Below are 16,969 nucleotides of genomic sequence, written 5' to 3'. Positions count from 1 at the left end.
TCCGATTGGAGTGAAATTTTGCACAACGTGTTTTGTTATGATATCCAATAAATGTGCCAAGTATGGTTCAAATCGGTCCATAACCTGATATAGCTGCCATATAAACCGATCTGGGATCTTGACTTCTTGAGCCTCTAGATGTCGTTGTTATTATTCGATTTGCCTGAAATTATGTACTACGGATCCTATCATGAACATCAACAAACGTATTTATTATGATCTGAATCGGTCTATAGCCCGATACAGCTCCCATATAAATCGATCTCTCTATTTTACTATATTGAGCCCCCAAAGGGCGCAATTCTTATTCGAATTGGCTGACATTTTACACAGGTCTCCAACATTTAATAATATAATAATAGCAGAGCAAATCTTTTCTTATATCCTTTTTTGCCTAAGAAGAGATGCCGGGAGAAGAACTCGGCAAATGCGATCCATGGTGGAGGGTATGTAAGATTCGGCCCGGTCGAACTTAGCACGCTTTTACTTGTTTTTTGTCAAACTCATTTTTTCAAGTCACTGTAAACATCACAAAACTCAAAACGATCTGAATACAATAATGCTAGGAAATGTCAAACTTTCCAATGGAAATGCCAAGCTTTCCAATGGAAATGCCAAGCTTTCCAATGGAAATATCAATGGAATGCAACCGGCAACACTTGGTGTTGTCTAGAAGAAACTTATATAACAGCCCTCGTAAAAGGTCGGTTGACAAATGTACACATTTTTTCAATTTTAGGTCAAAATGGACGGATATTAAGTTTGCCTTATTTACCCATCAAGCGGGTTTTCTCAATTATTTTGTCATCATTCAATCTTAATGGCAATTTAAATAAGATCACTAAATGTGCTTTAAAAAACCCGTTTTGAGTTTTTGAGATTTAAAATAAGGTTAATAGGTTATTTGTTATAAAAAAATACTCTTTAAAAGTTTATGAATTAAAATTAAGATTAACGCAAGAGTAGTTTCATACTATATCCCTTTTGCAGTTTTAGGGATAATATTGAAGATAGAAAATTTAAAGAAGATCAAAAAAGCAAAATACAATTAAAAGAATATATTTTGAAATTTCATTGCAGGATATTGGTTGTAAAGCACCATGATCCATTTGACATCTCCTGCTGCTGATTTTTCTTAGTCGAAAATGAAATCTTGATACGAGAAACCAGTCAAATGCTTCTAGCAAGAACACACTTTTTGCTTACTTTCAAATGTTTTTTGATATACTATTCTTTAAATAGAAGCATTAAACAATGATCTAAAGCCGGACAATATCCTGCAATGGAATCTCAATAACAAAAGAGAAAAAAAAAATATTTTCTAAAAAAATATAAACTAAAATTTTTGGATTCTCAAGGTCATATTCAATGCTTTCTATTCAAAAAATAACAGCAAAGAATTTATAAAAGTTAGACAAGTGCGTGTTGGTATTTTAAACACTTTGACTGGCATGGTGGATCTCGTGGATTTCTGATACGCCATGCATCTTCATCAACAGCTTTGTCAAATTGATTAATGTGCTCCTCTACCTACCCAGCTACTGTAACTTTAAGAAGTTCTTTGCTATGTTATGTTTGAATAGAAAGTATTGAATATGATCTCGAGATGTAAAGATCAAAATAAAAGATGGCAAACATAAATTGTTTTAAATAAAAGATTTGTATATTTTCTGAAAGGACGAAATTTGATATTTTGAATAAAATTTTCTCTAAAGGCCAAAACACATGAAAATGTTGTCAAAAGACAAAACTTCAATAAAATGATAAAAGAAAGTGATATTTATGACAAATAGGAAAAAAGCAAGAGCCATAGACACATTTAAGAAGCCGGTGATTTTTGGCAAGAAACCCGATTTCCAAAAACCCTAAAAGTGAAAAATTTCAAGAAACCAATTTCTCTATTCGTTTTAAAAACCCAAAAAATCACTGATCACCCTAGTTGTAGCTTTTACACTCATCAAGGTTTAGTTTTCTGCGTACAATTATTTGCAACTTCTGATTTGCAAAAGTTTCATAAAGTGATATAAGTAAACTATAGTAATACAAATATTAGCATGTTCGCCTATCGAAGATATGAAGTGGTACATCTAAAGGTGGTATTGGAAAAGCAAATTAGGACAAACTTCTCACATATCACTGAGTGCAGTCCGACTCAAATTTTAATCTCACTGATAAGCGACTTCCTTTTTATAGCCGAGCCCGAACGGTGCGCAGCAGTGCGACACCTCTTTGGGGAGCAGTTTTAACATGGCATAGCATCTCACAAACATCACCAGCATTGGGAGAGGTTAACCACCGCTGAAAGTTTTTTCTGATGTTTTCGTCAGGATTCGAACCCAGGCCTTCAGCGTCAATGGCGGACATGCTAACCTCCTCCTTTATTGAAGTTTTTTCTCTGCAGGGACAAATGAATTAGTGACCATGGCCAATGTCGCCACATAAATGACCCAAACTGTTTTGCATGCCATATGCTGGCATAGGTATTTTTTTTAATTACTTGAGCCCCGACCTATCGCTTGCACTCTTAGTTACGAATCGATTTTCTTATTGCGAGGGTGCTTATTGACTCATTTGTTTTAACTTATCTGCTACACATGTGGCAAGCTTAAGAGGAGATTTTAAATTTAATCCTTAGGGATTAGTACTCTCTTACCCACAGGCAGGTATGCATTCGCTCATACCTTTAAGGATCATTGGATTTTCCTACAAATTTATGGCCTACTTAAAAGGGCTTTTCCCTGCCAGGATGTGACAACATTATGGACAATGGCCTATTGGAAATGTCCGTCGCCGTGAAGGGCATATGTTTAACAGCCCTATTTAGATCGCTGACATATTCACTGAAAGATAATAAGAAAATCGAAACATTAAATGTCTTGCAGTGCCTTTTAGGTTTAGGCGTTTTCTGCTTTCTGCTCTAGCGACTTGTAACCATTAATTATAAAACCAGATGGTTGCCGAAAGGGGGAAACGGCATGGAAATGCATACTTCATTGATAATGCTGCACGTACATGCAGTTCCTTTTCCTTGGCACATATGAACAGCGCAGGCGCAGATCGATCGATTATAATCGAGCAAACGTTAAATGCATTCAAACTTCCCTAAGCCAATGTTCTTTTGTTTTGTTTTCGGAGAACAATGATGTGATGGGCCATGCCAAAGGATAATTACGTTGCCAAACAAGTTGCAATTTCAGCGTCTTATTGTTAGAAACTGCAACTTTCATTTAAATTAAAATTGCATTCTCACCTCCCGGCATGGGGGCCTGCCGAGCCAAAGAGGAAGCAACGACAGCAGCTGGTTTCTTGCTGTAAGCAGAAAGGCAGACACCCCTTTGGCAACACCACACCACCATCGAATAAAATCGTATCATTCGCCAGAAAAAGGTGTTGATTTTCAAAGTGGTTGACTTCTATCGTTTAAGAAAGAGGAAACATTAGAGGCCAAGAAGACATCATCCGTCTTGCTCCAGGGAAACAAGAAACACTCCACCACACACGATTTGAACACTTTACCTCGTGGTTTACCTTGCATACCAAGGCGGCCTCTGGTGATGGTGATTGTGGTGCTGTCTTGTAACTCTAGACATGCGCCAGGGGATTTGTTTGGTGTCGGTCTTAAGATTTACAAATTTGGCCGTTAAAACAGGAAATTGTCGAATTAATTGTATGTTAATTTTTTTTTCTTCTGTGACGCTCTTCCCTAAATGGGGTTGTTTATATGAGATTGATTTTTTTTTAGGATTTTCTGTTTGTATTTTGTTTACATTTTTGGCAAGAGCGTAAATTTAATTCAAAGTACAGGCGTCACCAAACGTGTGGTGTAGTCTATGAAGAATGGTTTGGCATGAATAAATTACTTACGAATGCCCATGCGCATGCATGGAAATCTGTGTAAGCCAACTATTACAATTGCTCAAAACTAGGTCTGACTGTTAAATGCGATTTGTTTCCTTTAATGACTTATATTGGCAAGAAAAATAAATGGAACGAATTAAAAATGTATTTGTACAAGAAGTTGGCTACCAGTTGCTATAAAATCGTAAGATTTTGCTTATCATTTCTTTTTGTTTATCGATAGATTGGTGTAGGGACAGAATATTCCAATCAGGAAAAAGGGCCCCTCGACATACTTCTGCAATATGGCACTGATCGGTCCAGATTTGGATATAGTTGCCATATAGACCGATCTCTCGATTTAAGGTTTTGGGACCATAAAAGCCCACGATGTCGCCGAAATTTGGGACAGTGAATTGTGTTAGGCCCTTCGACATCCTTCTTCAATTTGGCCCAGCTCAGTCCAGATTTGGATATAGCTGCTATATAGATCGATCTCTCGATTTAAGGTTTTGGGCCCATAAAGCCCCCGATGTCGCCGAAATTTGGGACAGTGAATTGTGTTAGGCCCTTCGACATCCTTCTTCAATTTGGCCCGGATCAGTCCATATTTGGATATAGCTGCCATATAGATCGATCTCTCGATTTAAGGTTTTGGGCAATCAAAGGCCCCGATGTCGCCGAAATTTGGGACCGTGAGTTGTGTTAGGTCCTTCGATATCCTTCTGCAATTTGGTCTAGATCGGTCCAGATTTAAATATAGTTGCCATATAGACCGATCTCTTGATTTAGCGCATTTATTCCACGATTTAGGCGAAATTTGGGACAGTGAGTTATGTTTGGCCGACGGCATCATTCTTCGATTTGGCATTGATCGGTCCAGATTTGAATATAGGTGCCATAAAACCGATTTCTCGATTTAAGGTTTTGGACCCATAAAAGGCGCATTTATAATCCGATGTCGTCGAAATTTGGGACAGTGAGTACAATTTAGCCCTTCGACATATTTCTACAATTTGGCTCAGATCGGTCCACATTTGGATATAGCTGCCATATAGATCGATCTATCGATTAAACTCTTGGCCCCATAAAAGGCACATTTATAATCCGATTTCACTGAAATTTGATACAGTGACTTATGTTAGGCTTTTCCATATCCGTGTCGTATATGATTCAGATCGGCTTATTTTTAGGTATAGCTACTAAAAAGACCAATATTTTGTTATACAAAATTGAACACTGACTTATTAATATTTGGTCCAAATCGGAACATATTTCGATATAGTTGCTATGGGGCATAAGTATGAATTTTTCACCGGATTTTAACGAAAGGTGGTTAGCGTAGATACCCAAAGTTCGGCCCGGCTGAACTTAACACCTTTTTACTTGTTTGATATATTGTAGATGCCATATAATTTCTATAAATTAAATATTAAAATTTTATGTTGAGACCTGCATATTCACTGCCTGGTTCACTGGTTCGTTATCGAAAAACCGGCTATCACTTATGCTTAATTAGTCCTTAACATCACTAAGTTCATTCACGTGAACATCAATTTTCAACAATATGATTTGAATTTCAATTGAATTCCCTGCATCTATCTTTAATGAACAATATACTCGTACAGGCCAAAGTGAACAACCACAAAATGTTGGTGTAGTTCTTGGAAGGCTTTACGTTGCCCATTGACAACCAAATTTCTTGTAATGAAACTACAAAATACTTGCTTGCATTCCGACGTTGCATGCCTCACAACGGAAGGAAAATCTATGTTAAAAAAAGGGATAATAAAAAAGACAAAGGGGAAAATGCCGACATTAAAATATGGAATATGTGAATCTGTTTAGGGAAGGTAGTGAAATGCATTTTAGGCAACGCAACAACAACTTAAAGACACAACATAAATTGTAAACAAAACAAGTTTTAAAATTTTTTTTCACACTACAAAATTTTCCCCCCAGAGCAGGCAACGATATCAACAGCCAAAAGCAACAACCACCATTTGTATGCATGTTTACATTGCATTGAAACGTAACGTAACGCAACACGGAACAATAATAATAAACAAATGAAACAAACATTTTGTAAATAGTGAGAACTACTAGGCTAATGAAAGAAAGACAGAGAGAGAGAGAGTGTTTAAGAGAGAAAATTACAAGTCGTGCATCAGGGATGGTAATTGAGATTGGCAAATTGCATAAAATATTAGTCCAAAAGGTACTTTTTATTATCCAAAAGTTTCTTTTTGGTGCAGAATAAGAATCCACGCTGCAGTGTTGCGTATTCAAAAATCTTGAACATAATTTAAGAGATATGTGTAAGAAACTTCCGTCAATGTTAAATTGTTTTACAATAAGTATGCAAAATTTTGGGACCCTAGTAGGTCTAAAGGGTGATGTAGGTAGCTTTAATGTTTGTCAGCTCAAGGGTGTCAAAATTTTAAATGCTTGCCAAACATTCATTTATTGGCGGAAAGGCAGAGCTTGTAAAACCCAACAAAAAAAAAAAATAGCTAAAAAGTCTGGAATATCTCTAACGGTTTATGAGATATTTGACTTCCAAGTTTTTTTTGTTTGAAAATTGTAGTTAGTCGGTATTCTTGAAATTGTGGGTTTATTTGTGAACTGATTACAAATTTGAATACACCGTTATAAAGGCTATTCAAACGAGCATTTGAAAAAAAAATTGTTACAGATTGTCCCTTCTTCATATCCTAAAATTTTCGAATAAAACAACAAATTTTTAGTTCTTCAAAAAAAAAAAAAAAAAAATTAACATTATTATTTACTTTATAACTTTTTTTCTTCCAGTAGAGGACTAAATGCAGATGCGATTAATGATGTACAAAGCACCAATTTCCAAGCTCTTAACACTTCTAAGTAATTCTTTACGTCTACTAAGTAATGGCAGGTACTATGTTCGTTTTCACAGTTGAAAACAAATGTTTTTCGCTATTGCTTTTTTGAAACACTAAAAAAATCACAATGATAACATACTACTTTTAATTATATTGTTCTATAAATAATGGGGGAATGTCCTTAGCAAGTTTTTTGCTTCAAAATCTATTATTTAGAAAAAAGTAAATACAAAAAATATAGCGAAAAGCGAACCAGCCGGCGAATACTAGCCTTAACTGCTAAAAGATTTCGACATCCTATGTCGAAAATGTTACATACATTTATTTCTTATTATTTAAGGTGCACGTTAGTCTTATAAACTGAAAAAAATTATGATACGAGGGTTGCCTTTTTTATTTCGGGATTGAACGGATAACCCTTGTGTTGCAATTTGCCAACTGACAGCTCTATCGTAAAGCTCGCCGTTTTTGAGGTTATATGTACTCATAACGTTTTCACATACGAGCGCTATTTGTGTTGTTTACAGTAACTTAAAAGATTCATATCGCCCGAAAATTGGTATCATTTCCTTTTATTAAATTGGCAAAAATGTTCTTTGAGTGAAGGGAGAACTATCAAATAAATTGGTTTTTAACCACTTTCATTGGATTTTTGAGCTTGTCCTAAATCGAAATTACAAAATTGTTAATCAATAATACAAATTCGTTTATAAGTTCGATTTAAACGAATTTTTTTTATTAAATGTACAAATTTCTTAACTGAACCATAATTATAATATTCTCTGTGTTTCTTGTATCATCGTGGGAATATGCTACAAAGAAAAATTTTAGCTTTCGAAAAAGGTACCAAATGGTAAAAAGTACCAAAGTATCAAAATTATCATCCCTGGTAGGCAAGCCTAATTCAAATGTGAGAGAGAGAGAGAGAGAACAAAAAGTTTTCTTCATTCATGCCAAACCACCATTCATTCTGTTTTAATCAAAGAATTTGTAGTTTTAGTTTGAATGTGTCTAGCAACGTGAAACGTTTGTTGATTACTGCGCCTGCGTACAGTTCTGGTGTGTTTGTGTTTTTCTGTTTACGCGTTTAACTTACCTTGTGCACACTGTGAAGAAATATTCTAAACGTAAAAATTCCTCCCTTCCAAAAGGGACAAACGAATATTACGAGTGAACAACGACTTTTCCTTACAACGAATGAAAAGTGGCCCCCTGTTTCGATCGATGTTGAAAGCGAAATTCGAAATTCCTCATTATAATTATAAATGTATAATTAAACAATTGAGAGCTGGTTAATCGTGGTTAATTATAGTAGATTAACGTTGCACACCACTTGCAATTGCAGCCCGCCAACCAGCCAGTATTAATATTAAAAACAATAACAAGACAATATTGTGGTGTTTGTTTTTTTGTTCGGTTGGCCTGGCCTATTGGTAATGATTTATCACTGTTGTTGTTAACAGCAAAGTTGAAAGCGTTAGAAAACAAAACAGAAACGAAAAGCTTTAAGTGCAAAAATAATAATAATAATACAACAATAGCAACAAGAAAAATAAAACAGAATTGTGAATTGAATTGTGTTGCACACATTCACTGCAAAATTGCAATTAAAATTCCATCCATTTACTACCTTACCTCCGTCTGTCTATCTGCTGTCTTTTTGTTTGACAGCCAGCCGCCTCTGTTGATCATCTGCTCTTGACGGCAACTTTGTACAGATCGAAATTCTATCGTCAAGCTAGAAGAGAAGACCACGGCGACGACTACGACACCGTCGACCACATTGACACAATTTTCTTTGGGAGACCCACAACACATAGAACGTGAAACTATTCCAAGGATTTATTTATGATTACTCCATCATTCCCCAACAGTAACAGCAGCAGCCACAATAACAACATAATCATCAGCATTCTTAACAGCATTTTGTAATTTATCTGTCAGTGCGAATTGTGGTAAGTACCTCAACCAGAGAAGATCGATCATACAAGTGTTTCTTTTTTTTTTTTGTATTTACGCTTTGCAAATTCTCATTCTCACCACTTAATGGCACAAAAATGTGACGGATTTGCCAGCACAGTAATTAAGTCCATATCCCGGATCAATTGGATAATAACAGTTGAGAAGTAGTCTGCCAGTCGTTTTTCATACCGAATCGTTGAGCTCTAATGAATATGAATGAATGACATTCGAATTGGAAATAGTCCAATCCGTTCCAATCTAATTTGCACTTGTTATGTAGTTTCGTTGGTTTCGCAGGTAGCAAATTGATCTATTGGCAGGGTGTTTATCTTCAATTTTGGGTTAACAGTCAAGCACAACACAATGCCATTAATAAATATAAGGTCCGGTTTTGATACACATTTCTGTATACCGTCTTCCTAACAGAATTCCATTCGAATAACATATGAATGACTTGGTACATTGGTATATACTGTCCAAAAGTGAGAGCTGTCAAGAGTGATTCATTCTAATAAAATGATCTACATTTACTTTCGTTCATTCTTTCCCTTCTTGCCGTTTCATTGACAAACGAGAGTAATTGAAGAATGCCTGAATAATTTCGGATTCGCAATAATGTTATACGTATTAGGATTTTGATAATTTTCTTTAGAGCCTTATGACCTGTTTATCGTTAACAAAGTCAAACTTTCAATAGTTTACTTGAATGACAATTTGAGCAAAAAACAAAGGGCTAACCTGCATTTTACGAGGTAATTTGCAAAAAACCAAATTTTTGGATACCCCCTAATTTTGCCCCTAGGAACCCGAATATGAAGTCCGTTTTTGGGGTTCGGGCCCGAGGACTCCCCTAGGGTCCAAAATTCCCCCTTGGGGAATTATTGATTATGAATATGGATACAAAGGTCCGAAATTTTGACCCGGGAAGGACCTACGGGGTCTTGAGAATTTGGAACCCTCTAAAACCTAGGCAATATGGGTATTAAATTAAAAGTATGAAGTAGATTACGAATATCTATCGCCAAAAATCGCGCTTTTTTTAAAAAAAAAAACTTTGGAAGGCAAATAGTTTTATTTAAAATACTTTTGCTATTTCCCACTGTTGGACATGTGGAGGAGGAGAAAATCTTAAACCTGGTCGAAGGCCGGCTATTTTTTCGACCTTTAGAATGCAAATAGAGTTTTATTTAAAATAACTATACCAATTTCGTACATTTTCCAAATAGGGGCCAAAATTCTCAAGACCCCATAGGTCCTTCCTGGGACATTCCCCTTTTGTAACGAAAAATTAAGTACCCTACTTTTCGCATGGGACCATTCCGCATCATGAGTACAAATTTCAAGAAAATCGATTCAGCAGTTTTTGAGCCTATACAGAATACACAAATAGGTAATGGCAATTTTTGTAGATTGTAGCCTGCTCGAAAGATCCTTTCTTTAGGATAAGTTATACCGAGTTGTTTATAAATTTCTATGGGATCTCTATGGGCTCAGTTCTATAATGGTAAGAAAGACTGATACCCATTCTAGGACCTTTGTTGTAGACGAAAACCCCAGATTTGGACAGATTCAAACTAAGACCCCAAAAACAGTAATAATCGTTGACTGAAGTTAGGTGAGTCTGATAACATGACTATATCGTCGGGTTACATGATCAACCTGATTTCGACCTCTTTAAAGCGCATCCTTTTTTGCACTGTATCCGAAAGGTTTATTTTACATGTTCCCATTTAACCAAATTAATTGCAATGATCTCAGAGGCAAAGTCAACTTGACGAATCGGAAGACAATCCAGCAAGCGGCTTGTGGAGAATTCTCGCTCACAATGTGTCCCATCAGCTGACCCAATTCCCTAATGCATTGAGCTTGACCCTAATACTCTGAGCTTGACTCTTTATACATTGTATGGAGAAAATAAATACGTTTGGTAGCGCCGAGAGAGTGTTAATCCGCTAATGTAGAGGTACTACACAAAATTGTAGATTTTCTTGATCGAAGGGTTTTGGTAATGATTCCGAGTAAACTTACTATTCGTGGCTAACAGACACTGGCACTAAGGTGGGAACACAATATCAGACATGAATCGCTTTAGAAGCGTGGTTTGGAGAAAAACAAAGGATTTGGTTCTCAGCATGTAGTATTTAGGTTTATGTCCACAGTGCCATGAGGTGGATTCATATCCTCTACCTCCTTTCAACCCAACCTAACCTAACTCTACACACTGACGGTTTCGAATTTCGATCGACACTAAATCTCATTCTTCTTCACAAATGACTTCTAATTTGTTCTGTTTTTGATCTGAGACCTTACAAATTATATAAAGGGGTTTCCAACAAGAGTTGTTATTTTGAATCACGCGGTATTTCGGTAGCTGTAACTTTTGAACCTTTTATTCCTCGATATTTGAAAATTAAAAACTACGGCATTATTAGAAATGTAACGATACATGCTTCAGCAAACACTGAAATCCCTACAAAAATGGCGAAAACATGCAGTCACTAAAGCATTTTTGGGTCGCCGTGAAGCATCTTGTCGGACAGCGATGCAGCAAAATTGTCGCATCTGGAGCTCGGACAACCCAAAAATTATTGTTGAGAAACCTCTCCATTCCCAACGGGGCCATTGGACCTTAATTTTTCGAAAATGAGGTTTGATCAAAAGTTACGGTGAATGGATTGCGCTAAAGAAAGATGATTCATAATTTTTATACCCTCCACCAAAGGATGGGGGTATACTAATTTCGTCCTTCCGTTTGTAACACCTCGAAATATTCGTCTAAGACCCCATAAAGTATATATATATCGTCATGAAATTTTAAGTCGATCTAGCCATGTCTGTGGAAAGCACGCTAACCTTGGAAGGAGTAAAGGTTGGCGCTTGAAATTTTGCACGAAATAAATGGGCCAAATCGGCTCTTGTTTTGATATAGCTGCCAATAAACCGATCTTGGGTCTTGACTTCTTGAGCTTCTTCTTCTATATTTTGCATATTTCGTTTTGTTATGACTTCCAACAACTGTGTCAAGTATGGTCTAAATCAGTCCATATCCTGATATAGCTGCTATATAAACTGATCTCTCGATAGAGCGCAATTGTTATCCAATTTGATTGAAAATTTGCATATTTCGTTTTGGGATGACTTTCAACAACTGTGCTAAGTATGGTCTAATCAGTCTATATCCTGATATAACTGCCATAAAAACAGATCTCCCAATTTGACTTTCTGAGCCTCTTGGGGGCGTAATTATTATTCAATTTGCCTGAAATTTTCGAGGTGATAATTTTTATGACTTGTACGTCATGACAAGTACGGTCCATATTGGTCAGTAACTGCATATAACTCATATATATTTGAAAAAGTAATTCAAAGAACTTGACAAATGCGATCCTTGGTAGAGGGTATATAAGATTCGACCCGGCCGAACTTAGCTCGCTTTTACTTGTTCTATTATCGAATTTGGATGATGTTGATCTGGAAAACGTGTACTTTAAACAAGACGGTAATGAAACCATTGAAGAAACCATACAAGCAAAGAAACCATTGCTCTTTTAAGGCAAAAGTTTTCGGGCCGTGTTATTTTTGAAAGGGGTGATCACAATTGACCACCGAGATTTTGTAATTTAACACCTTCCAACTTCTCCAAGGCAGCCACTTTGCGAATTGTTTATGGAAAATATCATGAAAAGGATATAGTCCTGTAGCCGAGGTCTTGGTGGCCATTTGACTGATGTTCTTATTCATTATTAACGGCATATATTCCTCTTTATTATGAATGAACAACCGATCTCAAAAAATGGCAAATAACACCTCTTATAGGAAAACCCTTTATATTCTTGATGGTCTTGACATTTTAAGCCAATTCATTTCATTGTTCGTTCCCACGCCACTCACACCCACCCCTGCCGACCGAGGGGTTAAGGTTATACCGACAACAGAAATTTCACTGCCAATAAAACACTTGAGCTAGATCAACATGGACATTCTGTCTAAAACAACATAGATATTACACAACATTGCAATGAAAATAATACAGTTACATATATTCGTATTTAAATCTCACTATGACGCTGAAAGCTTGTGTTCGAATCCTAGCGAGACCATCAGAAAAAATTTTCAGCGGTGGATTTTCCCTCCTAATGCAGGCAACATTTGTGAGATACTATGCCATGTAAAACTTCTCCCCAAAGAGGTGTCGCACTGCGGCACAACGTTCGTTATCATTTAGCTTAAACTTGAATCGGACTGTACTCATTGATATGTGAGAAGTTTGCCCCTGTTCCTTAGTTGAATGTTTATGGGAAAAATTTGTAATTTGCAAGGACGTTGGACCGCAAAAATACAAACAAAAGAAAAGACATTCAACTTTAATCAACGCAACCAGCCTGTACAAAAACACAAATGATTTTGCGATGGTGTATGTATCGCTATAAAGCAAACGAGCGACGCCCGAGTTTTAACTACCAGCGCAAATACTCATACTCATTTGCCTTTTGTATATGCGGTGGTATGATGAGTGTTTTTGCCAAAACCAGTACAAACATAACTCTTTTTTTGTTTTTGCATAAAAAAGTTTTAAAATATTTAAAAAAATTTAATCAGGAACAACATCCACAATTATTCGATTTAATGCATTGCGTTAATGCTATATTTCCATTCTCATTTTCCAACCACTCATAACACCGCCCTGGTCAGAGACGATGTGAAAAGCGGTGATACGTGAAGCATAGCAATGAATGTACAAGTATTCAAACGATCGGTGGCGATAGATTCAAACACTGCATTTATATAAGTATACCGCAAATTAAAAAATTCCACCGCTTGCAATTCTCTGGTATGTAATGACGCAATTTCGGAGAGGATTATTAAAGTCGACTTCGGCATTTAGGAACTGGAAATCAATCTTACCACGCAATATTTTGACAAATACTTCTTATTAGTGTAGTTCAGTTAGCATTCTAAACGAGCCAAAGAGGTCAATGTTTTGATATACATAGTTCACTTATAAACAGATCGCCCGAATTGTTTTAACCATTGCGAGAGAATACCAGCTGGAGCAGCTTCGCTTGGCATAAGATAATCACTACAGTTCTATTAGATTCCCGGACTTTAAAATTCACTTTCCCATTAGAAAATTAATTTGTACGAGAAAATTGTTGAATGTGTTTCTCTTGCGGTAAACTATCAATAAATTATGCATGCAGATGATACCAACAATGCATTCTAAGCTGATTATCAATTCAATATCTATTTATGAATCACATCGCTGTCGGTTACATAATTCCAATAGGTGACATCTTTCACCATTTCGAACATTCCGTTTTGAATAAATAACCGAGAGACAGACAGACAGGTTTATTGTGCCTACTCAAAGAGCATCAACGCCAAGGGTCTGAATGATATGGGGGATCGCAAGCGAGCCCCTTTTCAAAAGAAAGCACACCCATTGACTAGAGGGAAAGAGGAAAACAAGACTTATACCCAACATTGTTAAATCGATACTAATTTATGGATTTTATTGTCCACTTAAATGTTGAATCGAGTTGTGTGGTATGGCAGGGCAATTCTTCAACTCCCAGCAGCTCCAAACTGAAAGCGTGATGGTGGGGATTTCTATTCAAACAATTTTAGCTGCAATTTAAGAAAGTTTTTGGTTTTCTTGAATTCACCTCAATGACGCCCGAGGCATTCTTTGTTACCAACCAATTATGCAATAAAGTTAATGTTTTCTTCTTATTATCAGAGATTGAAGACAAACATGGATGGATGACTGCTTTGGTTTCAATGGAGTGCAGAAACTAATGAAAAGAAATGCTTAATTGTATGTTTTCCATAAAATTGCCAAGTTATCAATAATAGGAACCGAAGACTAGTAACGTTTTGGCGAAAGCGAGCTATATATAAAGTCAATATTGTTAATTGGCTTTGTGAGCCAAATAACAAAGCAAGCATCATCATCTTGCCATCATCCAACCACCTGCTAACATATGTTTGGCTAAATGTGAAGGTATGATGTTTTTATTTCGATTTGAGTGTGTCGTCTTTCCTTGTCATTCGCTTTGCTTCGGTTTTGGAAATCAATTTTTAAATTTGTAACTTGACTTAAAAAATAAAACAAAAACGTGTTAAAAAAAAAAAAAAACAAAATAATATGCTATGAAATAATATTTTCGATGTACAATTTTCATCGACGTATATATTCAATTCTTTGTAAGCTAGTTGTATCGTCAAAAGTGTGTCAACACCCGTGAAATTTTTGGCTTTTGTAAGATTATTGCAAGAATGTACATAGGACAGCAATTTTTAAGATTTTATACATTTGCAAGAACATTAAAATTACATACAGCGGTCAAAAAAAGTATTCATCATTAGCAAAATTGATAATAAATTCACTTATTTTGGGTAATTGAAGAAAATTTAAAGTAAACAAATAATGCAGTTTTATGCAATAGTTTATTTTTCGTAATATGTTTTAAAATAAATTCAAAAAATAAATTTAATTAGCGCAAAAAATGCAATTTTATATACATAATAACACCAAAAACAGAACAAAAAAAGTATTCATCATTGATGTGCTATCATCAAAGGGGGGGAATCCCCCTTTTCTGTTTTATTTAGTAAAGGAGGCTTTGCCCTTGACAGCAAATATTTAATTTCATTGAAAATATAGTTTTTGTCAAAATGGGTCGTAAGCAAAACGAGGTTTCTGATGAGGTAAAAGTTTTGATAATAAAACACCACAGGAATGGTTTAACTCAAAAAACTATCAGTGAAATATTAAATAGACCACGATCTACTATACAATCCATCATCAGAAAGTGGACAGAAACGAAAACTGTTGACAATAAACCAAGATCTGGTCGACCAAAAGCACTTTCAGTTGGAGATGTGCGTTGGCTAGTGCGGCAAGTTCAGAAAACTCCGAAGACAAATGCGACCATTCTTCGTATTTAGGGAAGGAAGTTACTACACAAACAATTCGAAATACACTCAAAAGGCATAGTTACAGAGGAAGAACTGCACGTAAGAAACCCTTTATAAATAAAATAAACCGAGTGAAAAGGCTAAACTTCGCAAAAATGAATGTAAAACAGCCCGAATCATTTTGGAAAACAGTCATTTTTGCAGACGAGAGCAAGTTTAATCTTTTTGGGTGCGATGGAAAGGTCATAGTGTACAGAAAACCAAATACAGAGCTTGAAGAACGAAACACAGTTGCTACTGTAAAACATGGTGGAGGTGGTTTAATGGTTTGGGGGTGTATGGCGGCTTCAGGAGCGGGAAATCTTGAAATTATTAATGGAGTAATGGATCATAAGTATTACATTGACATTTTAAAGAGGAATTTAAAAGATAGTGCTGTAAAACTTGGGCTTGGTAATAACTTTCAATATTATCAAGATAATGACCCCAAACATTCTGCTTTAAATACTAAGATGTGGATGCTGTATAACTGCCCCAAAGTCATTAAAACTCCTCCTCAAAGTCCCGACTTGAACCCAATTGAACATCTTTGGGAACATCTCGAACGCAAATTGAGAACGCGCAATTTTTCGAGCAAGAGTCAAATGCAACAGGTGATAATGGAGGAATGGACTAATATAGACCAAAATATAACCGCTAAATTAGTCCAATCGATGTCAAACCGTTTAAAAGAAGTTATAAGACGCGGTGGTCGAATAACAAAGTATTAATTTTTTTAAATTATGTTATTTATTTTTTTGTTTTTTTGCAATGATGAATACTTTTTTTGTTTAATTTTTTGTGTTCAGCTGTAAAATGACCCTTTTTGTTCCAATAAATACTATTTTTTTCTTTAAAAACAATGAAATTGTGTACATATATATCACACAAGCACTACTGCATCATTAGTTTAATATGTTTTTATTCCAATTGTCTTTTGTAGACTTATTAAAAAAAAACATTGAATGATGAATACTTTTTTTGACCGCTGTACTTTTTTACTGAGTAAAAAAGGTGAATATACAAATCTTCATCATTCTTACCGCAATCTTAGAATAAACAACATTTCAATGGGTGTGTACTTACTTTTGATGCTCAAAGTAGATAATTGTTATTTTACAAATAAAAGAGGGCTAAGTTTGGCCGGGCCGAATCTTATATACCCTCCTCCAAACAAAGGATGATGGATAAGAATTGTTACGCTATTGGAGCTATATCATGTTAAAGACCGATTCGGGCCATACTTGGCTGGGATGCTGAAGACCATATAGTTTATCGTCGGATAGATATTGCGCTTTCAAGAAGCTCAACAAATATAATCGGGAGATCGGTTTATATGGCATCTACTATAT

At 35.8% G+C, this 16,969-nt stretch overlaps 1 protein-coding gene and 1 long non-coding RNA gene across 2 annotated transcripts in view; one reads left to right on the top strand and one right to left on the bottom strand.

The window, feature by feature from the left end:
* Positions 1 to 16,969, bottom strand: part of LOC131998042 (uncharacterized) — an 85,367-nt gene that overhangs the window by 14,734 nt on the left and 53,664 nt on the right. The gene's annotated exons all lie outside the window — the stretch shown is intronic.
* The window catches only part of LOC106087583 (uncharacterized), a 46,667-nt gene continuing 37,393 nt past the window's right edge, over positions 7,696 to 16,969 (top strand). The window contains exon 1 of the mRNA XM_059370054.1: positions 7,696 to 8,650. The gene's annotated coding sequence lies outside the window, so the exon portion shown is untranslated. The remainder of the gene's footprint in view (positions 8,651 to 16,969) is intronic.

This window comes from Stomoxys calcitrans, chromosome 5 (genome assembly GCF_963082655.1).
Source record: "Stomoxys calcitrans chromosome 5, idStoCalc2.1, whole genome shotgun sequence".
Lineage (NCBI taxonomy): Eukaryota > Metazoa > Arthropoda > Insecta > Diptera > Muscidae > Stomoxys > Stomoxys calcitrans.
This window is presented reverse-complemented; position numbering and strand designations above follow the sequence as displayed.